Raw genomic sequence first — 23,453 nt, 5'->3', positions numbered from 1 at the left:
ATAAACTTATAGATCAGTGGACTAGGATAGGGAGTCAAGAAATAAATCCTCACATCTATTGTCAATTATTTATACAAGGATGCAAGGCAATATACAAGAGAAAGAATAGTCTTTTCCACAAATGTTGTTGGGGCATCTGGATTTTCACATGCAAAAAAACGAGCCCCAGGCCGGCCCTGTGGCTTAGCGGTTAAGTGCACAAGCTCCACTACTGGCGGCCCGGGTTCGGATCCGGGCGCGCACCGAGGCACTGCTTCTCCGGCCATGCTGAGGCCGCATCCCGCATACGGCAACTAGAAGGATGTGCATCTATGACATACAGCTATCTACTGGGGCTTGGGGGAAAAAAAAAGGAGGAGGATTGGCAATAAATGTTAGCTCAGAGCCGGTCTTCCTCAGCAAAAAGAGGAGCATTAGCATGGATGTTAGCTCAGGGCTGATCTTCCTCACAAAAAAAAAAAAAAAAACTGAGCCCCTACTTTACACCATGTAGAGGAATTAACTCAACATGGATCGTAGACCTAAGTGTAAGAGCTAAAAGTATAAAACTCCTATAAGAAATTATAGGTGTAAATCTTGCTGACTTTTGATTAAGTAATGGTTTCTTAAACATGACACCAAAAGCACAAGCAACCAAATAAAAAAAAATAGATAAATTGGACTTTATCATAAATAAAAATTTTTACTTCAAAGGACACCATAAAGAAAGTGAAAAGACAACCTAGAGAATGGGAGAAGATATCTGTGAAATATCTGAAAAGGGTCTTATATCTAGAATATGTAAAGAACACTTACAGCTCAACAATATGAAACAACTCAATTAAAAATGGGCAAAGGATTAGAATAGACATTTCTCCAAAGATACATAAATGCCTGATAAACACATAAAAAGATGCCCAACATCATTAGCTATTAAGGAAATATAAATCACATCCACAGTGAGAGTCCACTTCACACCCGCTAATATGACTATAATAAAAAAGACAGACAATTGCAAAGATGGCAAAGATGTAGAGAAATTGGAATCCTCATACGTTACTGGCGGGGATTTAAAATAGTGCAGCCACTGTGGGAAATAATTTGACTCAAAATATTAAACATAGAATTATCATATAACCTGGTAATTCCACTCCTAGGTATATACCCAAGGGAATTGAAAACACGTGTGCACAAAAAAGCATGTACACAACTGTACACAGCAGCATTATAGTCAAAAGGTGGGAGCAACCCAATTGTCCTTCAACTGATGAATAGAAATACAAAGTGTGGTATATTCATGCAATCTAACATTATCCAGCCATACAAAGCAAGGAGGTGCTGATACACGCTGCAGCGTGGGTGAATCCTGAAAACAGTGTGCTAAGTGAAGGAGCTCAGACACTAAGGGCCATGAGCAAATCCATACTGACAGAAAGTATTTCCTTGGTCCTCAGGGACAGGGGTGGGGGGAATGACTGCTAATGGGTATGTTTTTTTTGAGATGATGTAATGGCTAACAGGTATCTTTCCAGGGTTTCTTTCTGAGATGACAAAAATGTTCCAAAATTAGATAGTAGTGATTGCACAACCTTGTGAGTATACTAAAAAGCACTCAATTGTACTCTTTTAAAGGATGAATTTTATAGTATGTAAATTATATCTCAATAAAGCAATTATTTAAAAAAAATTCATAGGGACAAATAACATCCCCCCAGTCATGGCTCTTTGTAAAACCACTATACACCCTCTCAGCATAGGTCACTCAGGAAATGCTGTGGCTAAGAACATGAACACCAATAGATAGAACTTTTAATAGAATGAAACAGCCACTTCTTTGAGATGAGATTTTAATAAACTACAATTTCCATCTGTGCTTCCCATTAGTACAATAGTCTTAGATTTGTTATTTGGCCTGCAATGGCAATAGAAGTTGACAGCAGCAATATTCTTGATAAAGCTATTAACTGATTCTGCTGGATTTTAGTTAAATATCTTCCTGCATATATAGCCAGTTTCATTCTCCTATTTTGTAAGTAATTATAACCTCAGGCAGTAATGCTTCTAACAAATAAAATTCACATCTCCATCAATCTGTTTCTTTATCATCCTATTTATTGACACCTCACAATTAATTCCATTGTTTCTTAAGTCATGCTAATAACTTACATTCAAAACTAACTTTCATTTATAGTGTATTTTATCAGAAGGCTAGTTGTGGTTTATTTAGGAGAAAATATAAGCCATAATACATTCAAATTTATCATCTACTCTTTTCTCACCTCTCCTATTTAAAATAAAAAATCTATATTATCATTACAGCTGGTTCTAAGAGAAAGACAAGATTACCTAGTGTCATCAGGGTTCCAGGTTTAATTCGAATTCTTACTTAGTCCTGCTTTAATGTCTCTTTTGTTAACCTCTCAAATGCAAAGGAAAATATTTTTCAAAGATCTCTGTTTTTTTCCCCGCACAAACATTGGTTATCTGAACGCCAAAGCAATCCGGTTCTACTTGATGTAAAGATTTTCTGATTTGAGTTTGAATAAAGTTCTTTCTCTTTTGGCATATATCTTTTAATATCACTTTAAAAACATTTCATTTATTTTAGTATTATCATGGAGTGATCTAAGAAAGTTTAAAAAATGCCAAAGTTTACCACATTAAACAAACAAAAGCTTCACAAAACCACTTTTATTAGGAAATATTCAAACACAGAAAAGTACAAAAATAGTAAACAAAACAACTTTTTACAATTTCTCCAGATTCACCTATGTTAACATTTTGCCCCATTTGTTTTATCATTTGCTCTTTCTTTATATATGTTGTTTTTGTTTAGAGCTTTTGAGACAAAATTGCACGCATCATGGCCCTTTCTTCCTAAATACTTTAATGCATTTCCAAGGAATAAAGATATTCTCTTACATAACTATAGCAGAGTTATCAGCTTCAGTTATTTAAAATTGATGCAATACTTCTATATAAGCTGATGTCTATATGTCAATTTTGATAATTGGCTAATAATGTCGTTTCTAGCATTTTTTTAAATTCTCCAGTGCCAGATCTAGTCCAGGGTAATGTGTTGCATTTACTTGCCAGGATCCTTTAATCTATACAATTTCTCAGTCTTTCTTGGTTTTTTATGACATTGACATTTTTAAGGAATACTTCCCTTATTTTTGTAATAGAACACTCCTCATTTTTTATTTGTCTGACTTTTCCTCATGATTAGACTTAAGGAAAGCATTTTGACTTGGAAAACTACAAAAGTAATGTTATGTCCTTCTCAGGGTATCAAATCCGGAGGCTACTACTGGTGCTATTAATTTTGATAACCTGTTTAAGAGATTATCCAGTTTTTTCACTTTACACTTACTATTTTTCCTGGTAATGAATAAACAATCTGTTGGGCGGCATTTTAAGATCATACATATATTCCACCCCTCATCAAATCCCCCCACCTAGATTTAGCATCCATTGATTCTTCTTGATGAACCAATCCAAACCATGATGGTTTGAAAATGATGGTTTTCTAACTCTAACACTTCCTCCAGAGGTACCAGTCAACACTTCTCTCCAGTTTATTTGTTTAGTTATGTATTTAATATCAGTAGGGGTATATGAATTCCTATTTCTTCAATGATTTATAATTAATTATATTCTTTTGTTATTTCAGTGCCCCAGGTGTCCCAGATTTGGCCAGTTGGAGACACTTTGGGCTCCTGTGTCCTTGTGACATGCTCCTGTCATTTTGTTAGGCAGTTCCTTCATTTCTCATGTAACAAGGTATTGCCAGCCCATCTTGCTCCTTCCCTGCCCCAGCCCTGGAATCTGTCATTTCTCTGAGGAGCCCTAGTCCCTTTTAGTGAGGAATAGTGTTAGAAACCAAGTTCTGGGCACTAGGTGTGCTCGTTGTCACTGGTGAATCTTGGTTATAATTTCTTTCAGTGGAAACAACTAAAAGCTATAGGTACATAATGCATACGACCAAATATATCCACATAAATATGTGTATACGTACACACATACATAAATATGTGGAAATACACATACATATATATTTTAATGATACCTCCAATTCCAATTCATTGTCACAGGTTTTTCCTTGTCTTCCTCCTTTGTATTTGTATCTCCCTTTTTCTACAGTGAGAACCTGGCTGCTAATAACATCAATATCTGTATTCATCTGCTCATACTCCCGTAATACATCTTAAATAGATTCTGAATTGCTTCACCAATACATGGTTATCAGATGTTCTCTTGCTATGCTATAAGTAGAACTTCAAAACTAATATAGTAATTTTTTTCGGAACACTAAAAAATGGTTTTATCAATTAATGTGGTTTCAGTTACAAGTAAGAGAAAACTCTGATTCAAGCTGTCTTTAAAGTAACAAAGTTTGTTGTTCATTATTCATTTTGCAAATATTGAGTACCTACCACACACCAGTTACTGACCTAGGCTTTGGAGATATAGCTGCGAATAAAACAAAGTCCTTGCTTCACAAAGCTTTAGTGAGGACGGAGGCCATAAGTAAATAAACAAATGAACATAATACTACATTATGTAATAGGAAGTACATCGTAGGGTAGGTGCTCCAGAGTTGGTGTTTGAGCTGTCAGCTGTGCCTCCACTTCCATTATCTGCTCTGTGATCCTCGGTACTGGCTTCAGATTCAGGAAGGTAGCAAGATGGATATAAAAGTTCTTGATATGTATTCTTCTGGAGGAAAAAATAAAGCACTCCTTCTTGTTACTCTCATTTAAGAGAGAGAAAAATTTTCTCAGGTCTCTCAGTTGACTTTTCTTCACTTTTAATCCACAAAATTTGGGTCATACATCCACTTCTGAACTAATTATTGGCAAGAAAAAAAGAAAGGCATTACGATGATTGGCTCAGAAAAATAACCTGGGATGGAATGGATGTTGGTGAGTCAACTGCAATGTCTACTACAGTGACTTTACAGTCATATACGAAAAATAAATAGATTTTAAATGTAAAGATTGTTTGTTTTTAGTAAATGGCTTTTTCTGTTATATTTCTCTATTTTATAAGTCCCCAGATAGGAAAAAAGTACATTCAGAGGATTTCATTACCCCTCTTTTATTCACGATAAGTGAACATCAAATAGCTCTCATTGAGAAGCTTATTTGTGTCTTATTTTATTACGATCGTCCTGGATAATTTTTCCTTCCAATTTCAATTAATTTGAAAGCAATCTATTCACAAATTTGTTGTGAGGAGAAGTCATAGATTCAACTAACTTTTGTAATATATTTCAAATATTAGAATTTTGTGGAAGATACATTTATAGAAGGGAAGTGACTTAATTTCTAACAAGTAGACGATAAGGCAAACCAATTAAATTCAGTCTGATAAACCTGAAATATAGTTGTTTCATAGTAGGAATGGTCAGTTTTCTGTATTTGTGCTGAAAATACATCATTTCTTTTATGTGTATTTATTAACGTCCACGCCAATTGAAATAGTTGAAAACTTCACTTGTTTTTCTTGAGCCCACTTTTCATAAATATTATGGTTGGTTCCTAGGAAACACATTCATTACTAACAATAGTGAGTATTTTAAAGTAACACTACATTGATTGCATCTAAGTAATGCTACACTGCTGTTCATTTGTGGGGAGAAGCAAAGAAAACATTGATAGTGTTGTCTAAAAGCAAACTAATTAATTTCTTCCTCTTTAAAAGAGTATATAGTAGAGATATTTAACATTCATTGAATGTCACTCATCTTTATTTCTGGATTTAACGCTCATAAAATATGCTAGTAGGCTTAACTCTGAGTAATTATTTGTTTAAGGTTGTAAGAAAATAAGTAGGGTAGAGAATATTTCTAAATTTCACCTAATTATTGTATGTCTTTCGAGTACTATAAATGAGTGAGAGTTAGAAATAGAGAGCATTTGAGTTCTAAAGAATTGACTCACAGATGAATTTCCTTAAATCAATGCACAAATTCAAAATCAACATGAAAATACGGTAAGTATAAAGTCTTCAATGTCAGCAATATTCAACTATCTTTGTTTTAGCTTTTCATGTATGACATATGAGCTGAGAAGATAAATAATGCTATTAATCTTCTCAGAAATTTCTATCTAAATTAGTGCTGTGTTCTGTCAAGTAATCAACTTGAAAAGCAATGCCCCTCCTTCAAGGATGTTGCTCTTTTCCATATCACTGTTTGTAATGCCTCTTTGTAGAATCCTTTTGGTATACATGAGAAACCAGTCTCATCACTTTAAAGTCAAGTCTTTAATTTTTTCCCCTACAAATGTTGTTTTCCAGTTTGATCACATATAATCATTAGATTTGGATCCAAGTCACATTCAGTCATTCAAAAAACAAATAAATGAAATCTGTCCTCAATAGAGGAAAGTTTCTTATCTTGGTAATTATTTTGAAGAGAAAATACTTATTTGAATCTAATAATATTGAAAGTTATGAGGAAAAGATTCATTTTCAAAGAGTCAAACATGGGATCATATAAAAAATCAGTGCCTTAGGGAAATAATTATATAACTTGGAATATTAAACATATATAGATTATTCTTAGGAGAATAAATTATGCTGATAGTAGGATTGGGTATGGTTTTAGTGTTTGAAACAAATACTAAATACATCTGACAGGAACAATAAATTTGCACCTCTCCCACTTGGTGCCTTCTTGGATAGTTTCCCAGCCTTTCCGGTGGCTATTTTTTCTTTTTTTTTTTTTTTGACTTTTGTTTATATTTGTGGCATGGATAGTTGGAGAGACAAGGACTTCTTATTCTAAAATAACACACTCTTTATTTTGTTTCTTGAGAAAACAGTGTAAAAAGGTGCAAAATGGGGGACCAGCCTGGTGGCATAGTGGTTAAGTTCAGCACACTCCCTGCAGCCAAGGTCCATGGGTTCAGATCCTGGGCCCGGACCTACACCACTCATCAAGCCATGCTGTGGCAGTGTCCCACATAAAAAAATAGAGGAAGATTGGCACAGATGTTAGCTCAGGGACAATCTTCCTCACCAAAAACAAGATGCAAAATGGTATGATTTCAGTCTTAGTCTCTTAGTCTTTTGGCTAAGTTCCCCAGTCAGAATTTCTACTTACTCCACAATAAGAATATCTATGCAGGACTTAGAAAGGAGATGGCAAAGCACTTGTTTTTGATCTGTGGTTCCTTGCTCACTCAGGGTTTAAAGTATAGAAGCTAAAATATTGGATGTTGGAAGATTTGTCCAGAGGAAGTTATCTATGGGCTGTGAGTTCCATCCCACCCACATTAGAGGACAGGGGAGGCATTTGAGCCTCATTTTAAGCTTAGAAAAAGGTGCTTCAAGAGACTATGTGTCTCCTGGATCTTGAGGGATGAACTCATTGGTGTCAGACTCAAATCTGAGAAATCTAAAGCTTGAGAATTCTAGCTGCTCTGAGAGCCGAGTAAGACATTGAAGATGGCCTGCATTTCCAGAATTTGTCGGGATAAAGACGCATGACTAATTCCTGTGCCACAAAAATGGGCCACTTGAGCAAGCAAGGCAAACAGGGGATGTCTGGTCTCAGATCTTGTCCAAGAGAGCCCCGTGGAGAGGTGAGGTGACCCTGGCAGAGAGCAGCTGGGAGTACACTACTGGGTGCCTTGGGGCTGAGCAGAACTTATCAATGGCTAGTTGAAACAGATAAAGTAATTCATTTCAAGGGATCTGCAAGAGGGAGAGTCCCATAATTTCAGGAGAACCCCAAAATCACCCCACAGGAACAAGTGTCAGTTTTAAACCTCTGCCAGACCCGACACAATGCCAGCTCAGGACAATCTCAGTCAAGTAAGAACTTACCTGTCACTCACCTCTCCTGTCTCCCAGAGGCAGCCAGGTGGTGGGGGAGGGGCAGTGTAGGCAGGAAAATAATGACAAGACCACCAGGCCCCTCTTTTCCATTGCAGTTAGCCCACCCAACAGAGACATTTGTTAAAAGTGATCAGGAAAAGCCTGGAACTTTCTCTAGGTCTTATCCAATGGGGATTGGCGAAAAAATAGTTCCACGGAACAGGATTGAATGTGCAGTGGGAAAAACTTTAGAATACTTTTCTTACTCTCTCTGTGAGTCCAACTTATTCCATGTAACTGTTTCAAGGGTCCTTTTGTTGATATAATGCCAGAATTGTAGTTCTTTTACTCAAATGCAAAAGTTATTTCCAGGATAACCTCTGAGCTGAAACCAGTGACAATAGTGATAGGAGCCAAGAGAGGGAAGGGAGGAAGACAACTTGTCACAGGTGCCTACTTTACGCCTTTCTACCTGTGCCCAACTGTTCACAGGCGTTATCTGATCCTCGTGGTAATTTCAGGGAAAAGGTGTCATGATGCCCACTTTATTGGTGAGGAGATTAAGGATCAAGGAAGTTAAGTCACATTTTTAGGTCAGAGAGCTAGTTAACAATCAAGGCAGGATTCAACCCAAATCTGTCCAACCCTGTTTCTCTTCACATCCTCAGGGACTGTGCGGCCATTCACCCACAGTCCTACTGTCTACCCATCCTGCAGAATCAGGCTTCTACTTCTTTCTCCTTCAATTTATTTGTGATACAGCCTATCATGCTAGTCCCTTCCTTTTAGAACTAAGGAAAGGGAAAAATACAGAAAAGAGCACACGTAGTACACGGAAGAAGAAAGCTGGAGAAAGATGGCCCTGCCAGTCCATCTCTGACCCTGTCCAGTGCCCTCTCTCTGCCTCGTTTGACTTCATTCACACTGACCCTTTCTCACCAGCATGTCAGGCACCGTCCCACTTTGGAGCCTTCTCTGGAGACAGCCGTCTTTTCCTCCAGGTATCTGCGTGGCTAATTCTCCCACCTCCTTCTAGGTTTCACCTGGAAGGAGGCGCATCACATTGATACCACTTTCTCCTTTAGACCTATGCTCATCATCCTACCTAAAAGCGTAGCCTGCTCCACACTCCACAGCTCTGATCCCTCTTGCCTCACCTGTTTTTGTTTTGTTTTGTTTTTCTCATAGCATTTATCACTTTCCACCAGTTACGTTTTCATTATGTTTATTATTTATTGTCTCTCCTCTTCACTAGAATGTAAGGTCCATTGCTCTACCTGAAGCCTCTAAAAGCTTGCCTGGTACACGGGAGGCATGTACCACAACCCTGAGTAAATGAATTACTGAATCCTGACTTTCAACCCCTACAGGAGCTATCCCATCCTACTGGGACCTCCCAGCACCTTTCTTTCTGGTTTCTGCTCTGCGTTACTTGCTGGGCTTCCAGTAATCATCTTGGAAGGACTCATTCTTAAGTCCCCACTTTACCCCATCAGACCTGTCTGGGTTTCATCTGCAGGTTCACTTGATTTTATCCATCCCAATACTAACTGGGCTCCTGCCCTCATTCTAATAAGTCTTTGTTAAAGTCAAGTGACATGAAAAAGATCTTAATTTTCATAACACTTATATTGTCAAAATATTTTAGGTTTTATAAATTATCGCCACTGCTTTTAATAGACAAATGTAAATTTCAGTAAAAAATACTGTTTTTCATCACAATGAATTTTGATATGTGAGTAAATTCTAGTATTTACTAGGTAGACTTTTTCCAAAATTTCACATATTGATTTCTGATTCTACTTTGTAATTAAAATATGGCATGAACTAACATTTGCACATAATATATGGTAGCTGATTTTGCATAAAACTCAGAAATAAATATGTGTATCTGAGATTGGAATAAAATAAATTTAACATTGTCTATGGCTGTGAAATTCATAATCCTTGATCCTACTATGAAAGATTTGCAGGAAGATTATCTATTCAAGACCATTCCCAAGTGGATTCATTTAGTGAAACTTTATTTTTAAGAATCTGTAAAAATGCTAATAAACTACATTTCTCACCGGCTTAGGCCCGGCTCTTTATTTGTTTCTGGCTTTGAGATAACTTTGAATAGGCAATACAGTGTCACCATGGGTAATGAATGATGCACGCATGAAATAGTGACCTTAAAACAGCACATTTCTCTTAAAGGAATCAATTTACACACCATTGCTGCTTAAATTTTACGAGCAATTATGTATCATGTCTTTTCTATATCAATGACAGAAAATCTATTTTAATCAACATTAATTTCCATGAAATTGTAACTTTGCTAGTGTTCATTAACAAGGATGCAGTAGATATGGGATATAGTTTTAAGAAAACAAAGAATTTAAGGGAAAATACAGCAAACGTATAGGAAAAATGCACTTTTCTTCCAAAGTTAAATGTTTTGGAAGAAACACAGGAAATCTCAGCAACGTGCCTGGGGCATAATATTACTAGAAATCCTGGAAGACTCTCCAAATGTAGGTACATTCAGAACATACTGTTGTAAATTAAAGAATCTCTAGTACTTCCCCAATTGGGGCATATTATATTACAGGTAACTAGCTGTGTAGCATTTTTTTTGCTCCCTCCATTTAAATACTTTCTTTCTTCCAGTTTTAATTTTACAGAATCAGAATTTGATGCACCATTATGAACTTTTTGCTTACTCATAGTAATCCAGTAATTCCTGTTGGCAATGCAGTGGATAAAATGTAGACAGATTTAGGTTTGCACTCTCGATTTGCTATTCCTTTGCAAAAGTATCCTCTCCTGACCCCAAATCTCCAAATTCTACCCTGATTCCCTGTACACTTTTCTGCCAAGATTTTCAAAAGTAGGCTAGGCCTGAAAACCATCCACTAGGTCCGATCTTATGGAGAACATTTTTCACCCCTCCTCTTGTCAGCCCTCTCTGGAACACTCAGCACAATGAGGGACCATCCCAGCCTTACGATTCTCTCTTTTCTTGGTTTCCATGACACCATCATGCTCCTGATTTCCTTCCTGTCTCTCTGGTCTCACTTACTCGCTCCTTTCCTGCTTAACCTCTTGGGCTTTCTTTGTTTCTCATTCTACACTGTTGCCTTAGGTGAGCTCTTTATTGTCATGGATTAAAATACCATCTTTGTGCTCAAAAAGCCCACATATATATATTCCCATCTAAGTCCTCCCTTCTGTATTTCAACCTGCTCCTCCGTAGTGTTCCTTTCTCAGCATATGGCCCTCTATTCTCTCTTGATCCAGTTGCTAAAGACAGAAAATTAGAAATCATTTTCAACATAGCTTTGTCCTTATGTTGTCTCCGCATCCGGTGTGAAGCTCAGGCGATTCTAAATCCAAACTTATTTTTTAAATTACTCTCCATTTCTACGTCTCTGTTGCCACTCTCAATGAGTCTTATCCATTTTTCTCATTTGAACTACTCCATAACCAAGCTAGTCTATCTACAGAACACCCAGAAGGATCTTTTAAGATGTAAATTGGACTCTCGCTCCCTTCATCTCTGTTTTAACATAGAAGAATGGCCAAGAAGTTTTCATTTTACCATCAAAGGCCTAAGTGATCTGGTCACTGATCCCAACATCACGTGTCACCACTCCCCCCTTGTCCTCTGTGCTGGCCACACGGTTCCTCTTCCAGTTCCTAAAGTACCAAGTTTTTTTCCACCTCATAGACTTTTCACACGATATTCCCTCTACCCGGAATACTTTTCTTCTCACTCTTTACTTTGCTAATCTTACTCCTACTTTCTTAGCTCAAATGTCCCTTCTCTGGATAGATCCTCTTTGAGTCCCAAATCTAAATTAGAGATCTCCTGTTATTTTTGCTCTTGTAGCATTTATCACAAATTATGGTTTAGATCAGTTTATCTATTTGTCTCTTAAATTGGTTTGCAAACTGCATGAGGGCAGACACGAGACATGCTTTGTTCAGCCTCTTGTCTCATCCTTTGTAGCCAGGTAATATGTAAATAACTAAATGGATGAATAAATGTGTGTTTATCAGCAAGTTACTTAACCTCTTTGCCTCTCATCGGTGAAGTTGGTATAAGAATGTCTTCCTTACCAGTTTGTTCTATTAACCAATAGAACAAATGATTATTATCTGATATGTTTGTTTCAAAAAAATCTTGCTTCCTCTGCCCAACCTTCCACCCCACCTTCGGCCCCGTCCAAGCCAGCAGCCTGATACAGTGGAAAGAACTTCAAAGTTCGATGTGACTGGACTTAATTTTTTTTCCATTTATTACCTGTGTAACTCTGATAAAGTTATTTAACATCTTTAAGCCTGTTCTCTCATCCATAAAATTGATATAATAATACCTATTCCCATAAGATTGTGGTTAGGATTATATTAAATAATATGTATAAAGCATCTAACATGTAGGCATTCCATAGAGGTAAGTTCCCAGTTTCTAAATACCCAAGACACCATATGTAGTGCAATTTCCCAACATTTTCATCCAAAATCACCACTGTTTTTCATACTTTTAAGCTAAAATGTTATATTAGAGGGCAAATAAACATGAGAAGTGTATCCAATCTCTATCTTCAGAAGGCATATGAAGCAGCTGGGGGGCTTAATCAAAACACACACTCCAGGGCCCCCACTCACTGACAGTTGATTCACTAGATGTGGAGTGAACCCAGGAGTTTGCATTTTGATACAGCCAACAGGGTGAATCAGATATTCCATTAATTTCATTCTGAAGACCAGTTTTTTTAATACATCTAGGTTTGGGACATAGAAATATTTTCAGCCCTCCAAGTGTTTGAGTGAGCTACAAGTGACAAATGAGCCTGTGCTTCCTCAAAGGGCACATTTATTTCGTTAACAGTTGAGAGTTTATTCATGCTGCTTTATGAAATGAACTTAATGTTGAACTTAGGAGATATAGAGCAGTTCCTTCCCCAAAGACACTATAAATAGGCCTTCTACGTTGTACACGAATCTTAACTCCTATACCTGTGCTTGCTCTCTAGGAAGTCTATCTACTGATGAGAAGAGTGATATTATAGATTTACATATGTTTCCAAAATAATGCATTTCCTAAAAAAAAATCACTCTTTTTTATAAGCCTGACATGTAAGCTTACATTTTATAAAGGGCATACATTAGAACAAGAGTTACTATATAGTAGTAGTCAGAGGATATACAAAAGATCAAGAACAAACAATGAAAAAGTGATGTAAATAGACATTTTACGTAACTTATCAAAAAAAATTTTAAGAAATTCACAAACATCTCTTTATAAATCAGTGCCAAATACACCACCTTATTTTTCTTTTAAAATGATTGATATTAAACATTTTAAACGTCAATGGCTTCATATGTAAAAGCCATTTAGTTGTCTCTTTTTAAAACCAAAAGTGAAAAAGAAAATTGAATGTCACTTTACTAAGACACCCAAAGCATAAAAACCTATAAAGACTATAAGAAACACCCCCCTGGTGCCATATGCATGCAACAAACACCATAGAGTTGCTTCAGCTTTTTTGTAAATATATGATTGATATTTGCCTACTCCATAAAATATTTTTTAAAAGATGATTAAAATGCATAAATATATAATACCTACATCAATAAGTATAAATTTAGTTTGTAAGACATGAAAGATGAAATTTATATCTTTCTGCCTTGCTATATAGGCATGTTTTCCTCCAGATGGGTGAAAACAGTGTTCCACGTTTTGCATTTAAAACTAAGATGACTCAGACACATTGTATTTGGTTTTTGAAGTGTCAGAATAAATATTTGAACTTTGAGAGGCTATTTTAGATTCTTGCTTCTGCCTGCTGAAACTAAGGCAAATTTTCTCTTACGTAATTTAGAGGAATTGTAAAGTAGGGCTGAAAAGAACCTCAGTCCCTGAAGTGCCTGTTTCTTTCCATGATGTCTGGCTTTAGAAATCTACCTGTCCTTTAGAATCCAGTGTAAAGACCCCCCTTCTACAAGATTAAGCCAGTCAAAAATATCTCTGAACACCTTTGACAATTTTTTTTAACACAAATACCAATACATTATCCTAAATATCCTAAATCAACCTGTCTCTATCACATACCATATCAAATTGGTTATCAAGCCTCAAATCTTAAAAATATCTCATCTATCCATTCTCCGCTTACCATTCTTACTGGTATGACCTTTGCACCAACACTCTCCACTGACCTCCTGAAATATCACACCCATCTCTTTCATGATTCCTAGGTTTTTGGTCTCTCTTATTGTCTATTCTGTCCTCCACACTCCAGAGTCATTTCAAAACTATATTGAAATATAAGAATTGCCACAACATATAACTTGGGAAGTTCCAGGTAATATTTCAAGACCAACCTCAGAATTAGGGAAAGATTTGCCCTGAGCTAACATCTGTTACCTATCTTCCTCTTTTTTTTCTCTCCCCAAAGCCCCAGTACATGGTTGTATATCCTAGTTGTAAACTATTCTAGTTCTTCTATGTGAGCCACTGCTACAACATGGCAACTGACAGATGGGTAGTGTGGTTCCACCACTGGGAAGTGAACCCCAGTGCTGAAGCGGTGAGAGTTGAACTTGAACCACTAGGCCATCAGGGCTGGCTCTCACTTGCCTTCTGAGAGAAGCCAAGGGACCTTGTTCAGTGAGACTTATAAACTAACAATATAACACTTGTGACATTATGTTGGAGCTTACTTATTTCTTGCACAGAGGACCATACATTTTTTCCAACATAGGGAAATATTTGATTCATCTTTATATCTTCATAACCTACCTAGGTGGTAGGGACTCATATTATTAATAACAGTATCAATAATAATAATACTTTCATAACACTCTTTGTGAAGTACTGTTCCACTTAATTTACAAAAAGTTAATTAGAATTAGAACAACCCCGTGGTGTAGGTAATTTTGTTATGCCAATAATAAATAAATAAAACACTTTTATGGAGGGCAAACTGAGGTACAAGTGGTTAAGTAACTTCTCTAAAGTCAGGTAGCTAGTAAGTTGAAGACCTAGAGTTTGAATCCAGTTAGTCTGACTCCACGATTCATACTCTTGTATTCTTTATTTTTTGGTGAGGAAGATCAGCCCTGAGCTAACATCCGATGCCAATCCTCCTCTACTTTATATGGGATGCCGCCACAGTATGGCTTAACAAGTGGTGCGTTGGTGCGCGCCCTGGATCGGAACCTGTGAACCCTCAGGCTGCCAAAGCGGAGCGCACGCACTTAACCACTATGCCACCGGTTGGCCCTATACTCTTGCATTCTTGATGAATAAAATATGCTGACTTGCTCAATAGATGATACCTAAATTTTTTTAAAAAAATCCTTCTCATTCTCCAGTCCTCTGGCTATGGTCAAAATCAGACTCTAGTTTTTCCAAAGTGAACCTCAAAGATAGATCCTGGTTCATGAAGGGTGCAAAATACTTGAAGTTACTGATGAGGTAATATAGATCTAAAAGCAGATACTTATTTGAATAATAATAGAAAGGTCAGGGTAGAGACAATGCTGATAAATTTTAGATTATTGAGTCATCATAAATATGAACTAACAACATAGACTATCATGAAATAAAACAGTTAAAACAACAGACGGATCATGTCTATGAAATTTAAACAGATGAAAAGAAGTATTTGACTGCATTGAGGTAATCAAGGAAAAGGATTCTTGACAGAAGAATGTAAGCACATCTTCTCTTACGTGAGCAACATGCTACTAGTACCAGTATTACTACCAGACTAAATCAGTGGTAGTTGGACATTTTATCAGGTTTTAGGAATGCTTCAAGATGCAACAAACTCAATGAAATCTTCGCAGCTCTTAACAGGGCACATTTAATCTCCTTGGTTCCATTGACAGGATTGAGAATCATGACTTGCTGTTCATTTTCATTTTCCTTGGGGATTTAGTAGTTTTTTTTTACTATGACACATTAAAACAAAGGAAAGAAACGCTTCTGTTTCATGCTAGTTGAGGATAAATATCTGCAAACAGAATTAAATTTGACATACCAAGTTTCCACATAAATTAGACTTCAGTTTTACCACAGGATTCTTTCTGATCTCGTAGAATTGAAGCATGGAAAAAAGAATTGCTAATATACTGTAACCACCACAAATGTCATTTTATTACATTTTAATACAGCTCAAAAGTAGGACTTGTCCAGAAAAATATACAATTTTTCATATAAAACATAAATAAGAATATTCAAGAATAATACCTTTTCCTCTTATTGATAAAACTATACTTGAAATTAAAACATATTTTAGAAGTGTAAACTTTATTGTAGTAGTTTGATTTTGCGTATTAATAATTTACAGGTGAAAAGAGTTATTCTTTCTAAGAGAAAAAGATGATTTTATCATATAAACTGATAATTTTTTAATAAAAATAGTATGCATAAATAAATGCCAAATTTTTAAGACCAAGAAATGGTTTGGTCTTCATGGTAGATCTAGTTACAAGCTTTGAGAGAAATTAACTAAAAATGAAAGAAAGGGTGTTGTTCCTTCGGCCTATCTCTGACCCTACTCCAAGCCCAGTGCATGGAAGCAAGGGCACCGGGCACACACACTCCACGTCTTGAGAGCCATGTTTCCACCTGGGTTGTAGGTAGGGGCTGTGATAACCAGGATGGGGCACAAAGCAATTATAAAATGAAGCTGGAAGTGTGTGGACCCCTAAAAAAAGTGAGCCTGTCAATATTGGTAACCCTGAGAAGGAATGAGAAAGATTTTGCTTAAGCAGAACTTTAGCTTCACTGATTACCTAAGAAAAATGCAGCTAGAAGAAGATATAACAAATAATTTGTGGAATAGCTGAGAGAGATTTGTGCGGCCAAATCCAGAAGAGGTTTAACAGCACAGTGTATTGCCAAGAACAAAGGACCCAAAGATTGGGAGATTCCTTGTCTCTCCCTGGTAACTCTGAGGTGAAACTCATTCGGGGACTCCAAGAGACTATGTGGTCCTGTAGTACTCTGTGTCACCTCCTGAAGACAGATCGTGACAAACATAATGTTAATTTATTCATTATTCCTTGGCAAACATTGTGTGTTACAATGTACCACTGTGTGTTACAATTTTACCATCTTATAAATGTACCATTCCCAATCAAGCTGTCCAATAGAATGTGCTTTCATTGTCAAATATTGTTTCTGTCCTCCTGGTATGTGCAAAAGCTCCTATAGGTAGGGAGCATCTTCAATAGAAAAAATAAAAGTGACTATAATCGATGCCCTTCAAGAAATATCTCTGGAAGAAATATTTTCCAACACGAACCCAACATTATCTGCTATCAATTGCAAGGAACTTGAAGATTAAAATACATTTTCCTAGTATCTTTTCATTCTTTTAATAAGTTAAGAAAAAGTGCAAAAAGTTCTTGGCTTTATGTTCAAAAACCCTGATTCAGGTTTACCACAGAAAAGATTCTGAAAGATACATGGTCCAGTTTGTGTGCTCCCTTTACACAATAAGTCCAATATACGTGAAACTTTTTCAGATTATGTCTTAATTCTGTTCCATATTCTACAATTGTTAGGACCTAATATATATTTCAAGATCTGAAGGTAGATGTATCAATTTGGGTTAGGGTTGTAGGGGATGAAATCTTACTTTAGATAATAAAAGAAGACAATTATGGCAGACAAGAATTGAGGAATGATAGACAATAGGTAATCATCTATGAATGTGGCCGGCGTTTGGAGCGAAATAACTCAAGGTAATAGGAGTTCTTGAATAAAATGATGAGTTCAAATATAAGTTTTGTTCTTAGCAGGCAAATGGCATTAATAAATTTACTTGAAATTTACTTAAATAATTTACCTAAAATCTCTGTACCTTTCAAGTAACATCTAGGGAGGGAGGATTTTCTGTTCTTTGATTGGTTTTAAACTCTCTGACATTAGGAACAATGTAAGTCTTATTCATCACTATATTGCACTATCTACTAAAATGCCTGCCCAGTGTTCAGCACAGATACCAAAGTCCTTCAAATGGCCTAGATGATCTTCTGATCTTATCTCCTGTTCTCTCCCTCTTTTACTTCAACTATATAGGGCTTCTTCTTTATCTGAATACATCAAACTTGCCACTACCTTAAAGTATTTATATTTGCTGTTTTCTTCTCCTAGAACTCTCTTCACCCAAATATCTAATTGATTCACTTCCTTACTTCCTTTAGACACTGTTCAAATGACACAATTATCACAAGTTCTTCTTTAAAAACTCTATTAAAAAAAGCACCTGCCATATACTTTAACCTTCCTTACTCCCTATCTCTCTTACCCAGTTTTATTTTTTCATAGAGCTTTTTAACATATGGTATATTGTATATGTCCTAGTTCATTTATTCATTGTTTACCACTAGAATATAAGATCCACAAGGCAAAATATTTGTTAATTGAGTTGTCTGTATTATTGCTAGTAAATGGCAAAAACAGGATTTGAATGCAGGCTTGATTTCAAAGTATGTGTTTTATGAGATAATACTGTTTCCCATAATTTCCTAGAGTGGAAATTTCCAACACTTTTGTACACATATCATATTGTAGATATTTGAGCTAAAATACCACCTCTTATACATCTATACAATACTTAGAATGGTGTCAAGTAATAGTTTGTATTTAGTAGTACATGTTGACTGAAAGAAACTAATGAATTATTTTCTTTGGAGTCTTTTGTATAAAAAGAAATTACTGTTATATTAGAATATTTCTATTTTATGATACTTCTATGTCTTAAAATCCATTCTCTTAGAATTTCTGGAGTGATCAAGAATTATTCTTGAGAGAGAGACAGAGACAGAGGCAGAGACAGAGACAGAGAGAGCTCCAGATGTCTTCAGGGGGCTCCTTTGAGGCTTTAGCTGAATGTTAATCATTGCATGTGTATGAAGGATCTACTGAGACTGGTAAAAGAATGCCCAGAAAAGACTCGAGGGTACAGTCCCTGGATATCACACATGGCTGAGAGGAGATCCTGCTCCCACCAGCCAGAGTGGAAAATCTCATAATTATGGGATACTAAGGAGAGTCTTCAGAAGGGTTTTGCCTCAATAGCGGGAAGAACTAGGCCCACATGCAATATTATTCTGGCCCTGCATAGCAAAGTTTAAAAGCAATACTTGAGTGGGTTAAACTCTTCCAGCTAGCTGAATCTTGGAAAAATGCTCAAGAATTATTTATAGGAAATACCCTTACACAGTAAGGTAACAGTCACAACATCTAGCTGCCGGTAAAAAATCAACAGGCACACAAAGAAGCAAGAAAAATGTGGCCCACATGAGCAGAAAAATCAATCCATAAAAATAGACCCAGAAATGTCTCAGATGGTATAATTAATGTAAAAGAACAATAAATCCATTATTATAATTAGAATCCATAAGTGAACATTTTAAGCAGAGAGATGAAAATCAAACTTCATTGCAGCAGACCTGTAGTACAAAATATGTTAAAGAAAATCCTTCAGGCAGAAGGAAAATGACAACAGTTGAAAATCTCTATCTGCACAAAGCAATGATGAGCACCAGGAATGATAACTACATGGGTAAATAAAAAAACATTTTTCTTATTACTTGCATCTATTTAAAAAATCGAATGTAAAACAAAAGCAATGTAACATAAATAGAAGTGAAATGTACAACACCTGTAACACAAAGACCAGAAGGAAAAAAATGGAAATGTAATTTTGAAGGTTATTATACTGAAAGTGAAGAATATAACTTGACTGCAGGCTGCAATAAGGTAAAGATGCATACAATAACATTGAAGCAACCACTGAGAGAGCTAATAATCCAACAAAGGAGATAAAATGAACTTATAAACAATACCCAATCCAAAATAAGGCAAAATAAAGAAAAAGGGAATTTAAATAGGAAAAGATAAATATAAAACAAATATCAACATATTAGATTTAAACTCAGTCTTACAGATAATAACATTACATGTAAATGGTCTAAATACACCAATTAATAGAGAGAGACTGTCAGAATGGATAAAAATAAAGACCCCACTATGTACTTGCCTATAAGAAATCCACTTTAAATACAAACACACAACTAGCTTAAATGCAAAAGAATGAGAAAATACATAACATGTTAACATGAATCAAAAGAAATCTGGAATGTCCATATTAATATTATACAAAGTACATTTCCAAATGATATGTGAGTCAATTCCTCCAGAGGATATAATCATTCCAAACATTTATGGACCTAATAAAATACATGAAACAAAAACTTATAGAACTGTAAAGAGAAAAAGACATATCTATATTTATAGCACAAAATTTCAATAGTCTTCTCTCGATTGAAAAAATAAGTAAGCACAGAAATCAGTAATGACATAGGAGATTTGAACAGTATTTCAACCGTTCTAACCTACTTGACATTCATTGAATGCTCCACCTAGGAAAAAGTGGAGTAAACATTTGTTAGAAGTGCAGTAAGAACATTTACAAAGTAAGATCATATTCTGTGCCATAAAAAAAGACTAAATAAATATAAAAGTTTCCATAAAAATTTCAAACACATATCTACCATATGACACAGCTATTACAGGTATTTACCCAAGAAAAATGGAAGGATATTTCCGTACAAAGAATGGTACACAAATGTCCATAGCTATTTACTTGTTAATAGCCCCAAACTGAAAGCAACCGAATATCATCCATAGGTGAATAGATAAATAAGTTGCAGTATAGCGATACAATGGAATATTTTTCAGCAAAAAAAGCAATAAATTATTGACATACACAAAAACATAGATAAATCTCAAGATAATTATGCTGAGGGAAAGAAACCAGATAAAAAGAGTAAACATTGTGTGATTCCCACTATATAAAACTCTAGAAAATGCAAACTCACTCATATCAACAGAAAGCAGATGAGTGGTTGCTTGGGGAAAAGGAAGAAGGGCAGGAGGGAGACAGTACAAAGAGGCCTGAGAAAACTTTGAGGGGTGATGAATATGTTCATTTTCTTGATTGTGATGTTAGTTTTATGGTTGTATATACGTCAGAACATCGAGCTATACACTCTAAATATGTATAGTTTATGCCATGTCAGTTATAACCTCAATAAAGCTGTTTCAATAAAAGTCATATATATGACTTTCCAGGAAATAGAGTTGAGCAATTTGAAATTGACACACAAAAACCTAAAGAATATTCTGGTTAAAAGAAATGGGCAATAAGATATAGGCTCACTTATTTTCTAAAGTTGCTCCTTCGTTGCTCCAGAAGAAACAAAAATAATGGCAGGATTTTTCATGATACCTGTAAAATATTCCCTGGGAATAATTCAGGCTTATAGGAACATGCTTTCACGATTTAAACCTCCAGTGCCACTAAGTGCACAGCAGAAGTAATTCATTTAATGGTTCCTCAGTGAGCTAAGAGAATGAACACACCTGTCAAGGTTTCTAGCCAAGTCTTATGCCAGAAGAAAGAAACTGATTTGCAAAAAAACATTTTTTAAAAATTTCATTAACACTCACAAAATTACAAAGTCATATCAATCCAGTGTAGTTCCAGTTTTACATGAATTACGTACAGATTAATAGTGCTTATTTATCTTCTCATGAAATCTTGCATCCAATTACTTTTGATTGGGGATTGGATATAAATTTTGCATTTCTTATAAGTAATTAAACATAGGTTTTCTTTCCTTAGATTGCTAATGTACTTTGGATCTTTCATTTTAATAAGCTTAGCTTATTAAAATGTTTAGCTCTCATGGTGCCAATTGCTGAATTCTCTACCAGAAAGATAATCAGAGGAAATCAACATATCCTGATGACACCAACAGGATTTAAAACAGGTTTTACAATGACGTTCTACCAATATTAGGCAAATATTTTCCTGCTATATTTTAAGATCTGTATGCTATATGTAAAGATGTCACATTTAATAAGAAAAATATGAGTACATAATAATGATTTAATGAATGTTTGTGAGATAAATGAATGAAAACACTTTACTAGAGTGTATTTTCTCATTCATAAGAAAAATTCATATTTATGGTTTAGTGATGGGGAGAATTGGACTAGGAGTTAAAAGGACTAAAGTTTAAACTACGATTTGCCATTTATTAGCTATGTGATTGAGCAATGCAATATGCTATTGAGATTTTCTTCAATGTCACAATCATTATGTTAAAATTATTTCATAATATTCTGTTTTATGGATGTACCATGATTAACTTCACAATTTCCCTAATTTGGAACATTTAAGTGATATCCAAATATTATCCCATAAATAGAGTTACAAGTAGCAATATGGTCATTAGCTTCCATAGTGGGCACAGCAATATTCTCACTCTGGGAATATTCATATATCAAGATATGTCACAAATCCCACTGGCATGATGATAGTGAGACTCCTGGTTAGTCAAAAAACCAAAAGCTCCTCAAGATAGGACTAAACAAAGCACATATGACCCAAGATGGCCCCATCTCTAATTCTGAATTCATTCATCATCTGCCTCTCCAACACCATGCCTTTTGTTCCCTTAATGACCCATGATCTTGCATGCTTCTGTGCCTTTGCACATGTGGCATCCCCTTTCTTAGAAACACTTCCCTGCTCCCCCACTCCATGTGGCAGAATATGACTTATTTTTCAAAGTTCAGCTGAAATGTAACTCTTTGATTACGCCTTGGTTCTCCAGATTGATTTAGTTACTTCTTCCTCTGTTCTCCTCAGGCAGTTTTTACTTCTGTATTGTAGTATTATAGCACAACATGCTCAATAAGACCTAGGACCAGATTCTTCCAAACATCATATGTCCAGTTCTAAGACTAGTGCTTGGAGCAGAATAAAATTCAATGAATTTAAATTGAATTTAATTGGTGTAATAGACTGAATGTCCATTATGTCTCCCTCAAAATTCAAATGTTGAAATCCTAACCCCCAATATGATGGTATTATGAGGCGGGCCTCATAATTGGGAGGTGATTAGGTCATGAGGGTGGATCCCTCAGGAATGGGATTAGTGCCCTTATAAAGAATCCCAGAGAGCTCTCTTCCTCCTTCCTCCAGATGGGGACAGAGCAAGAAGACAGCCATCAATGATCCAGGAAATGGATTCACTGAGCCTGCTGGCTCCTTGATCTTGGACTTCCCAACCTCCAGAACTGAGAGAAATAAATGTTTTTTAAGCCACCCAGTCTATGGCATTTTTGTTATAGCAGCCCAGGCAGACTAAGACAATTGCCAATTGGGCTTGGTGGGGGAGGGGGAGGGGAAAAAAAGGAGGGGAAGAGATGAGATCAGGAGGCACAGAAAGGATTTGTTTTTGAGTATCCTACTGAGTGCAGTCATTCACATTCCCCCCAACCTAATTCGTAGAATATTTTTATTTTGCTTTTCAACATAAAAATCTACTTTTTCAGGGGACCAGCCCAGTGGCGTAGTGGTTAATTTTGTACATTATGCTTCGGCAACCTGGGGTTCACCAGTTCGGATCCTGGGCGCAGACCTACTCATGGTTCATCAAGCCATAGTGAGGTAGCGTCCCACACAGAAAGAACTAGAAGGACCTACAACTAGGATATACAACTATGTACCAGGGCTTTGGGGAGAAAAAAGAAAAAAAAAGAGGAAGATTGGCAACAGATGTTA

General features: G+C 36.0%; 1 long non-coding RNA gene across 1 annotated transcript in view; it reads left to right on the top strand.

Moving 5' to 3' along the window:
- Positions 1 to 22,987, top strand: part of LOC131415621 (uncharacterized) — a 46,826-nt gene extending 23,839 nt beyond the window's left edge. Inside the window, exons 2-3 of the long non-coding RNA XR_009222500.1 lie at positions 21,562 to 21,651; positions 22,872 to 22,987. This is a non-coding gene — a long non-coding RNA (uncharacterized LOC131415621). The remainder of the gene's footprint in view (positions 1 to 21,561; positions 21,652 to 22,871) is intronic.
- The last annotated feature ends 466 nt before the right edge of the window (positions 22,988 to 23,453 follow it).

Source organism: Diceros bicornis, chromosome 17 (genome assembly GCF_020826845.1).
Source record: "Diceros bicornis minor isolate mBicDic1 chromosome 17, mDicBic1.mat.cur, whole genome shotgun sequence".
Taxonomy (NCBI): domain Eukaryota; kingdom Metazoa; phylum Chordata; class Mammalia; order Perissodactyla; family Rhinocerotidae; genus Diceros; species Diceros bicornis.
Note: the sequence above shows the minus strand (reverse complement) of the source record. Positions and strands in the feature narration are given on the sequence as shown.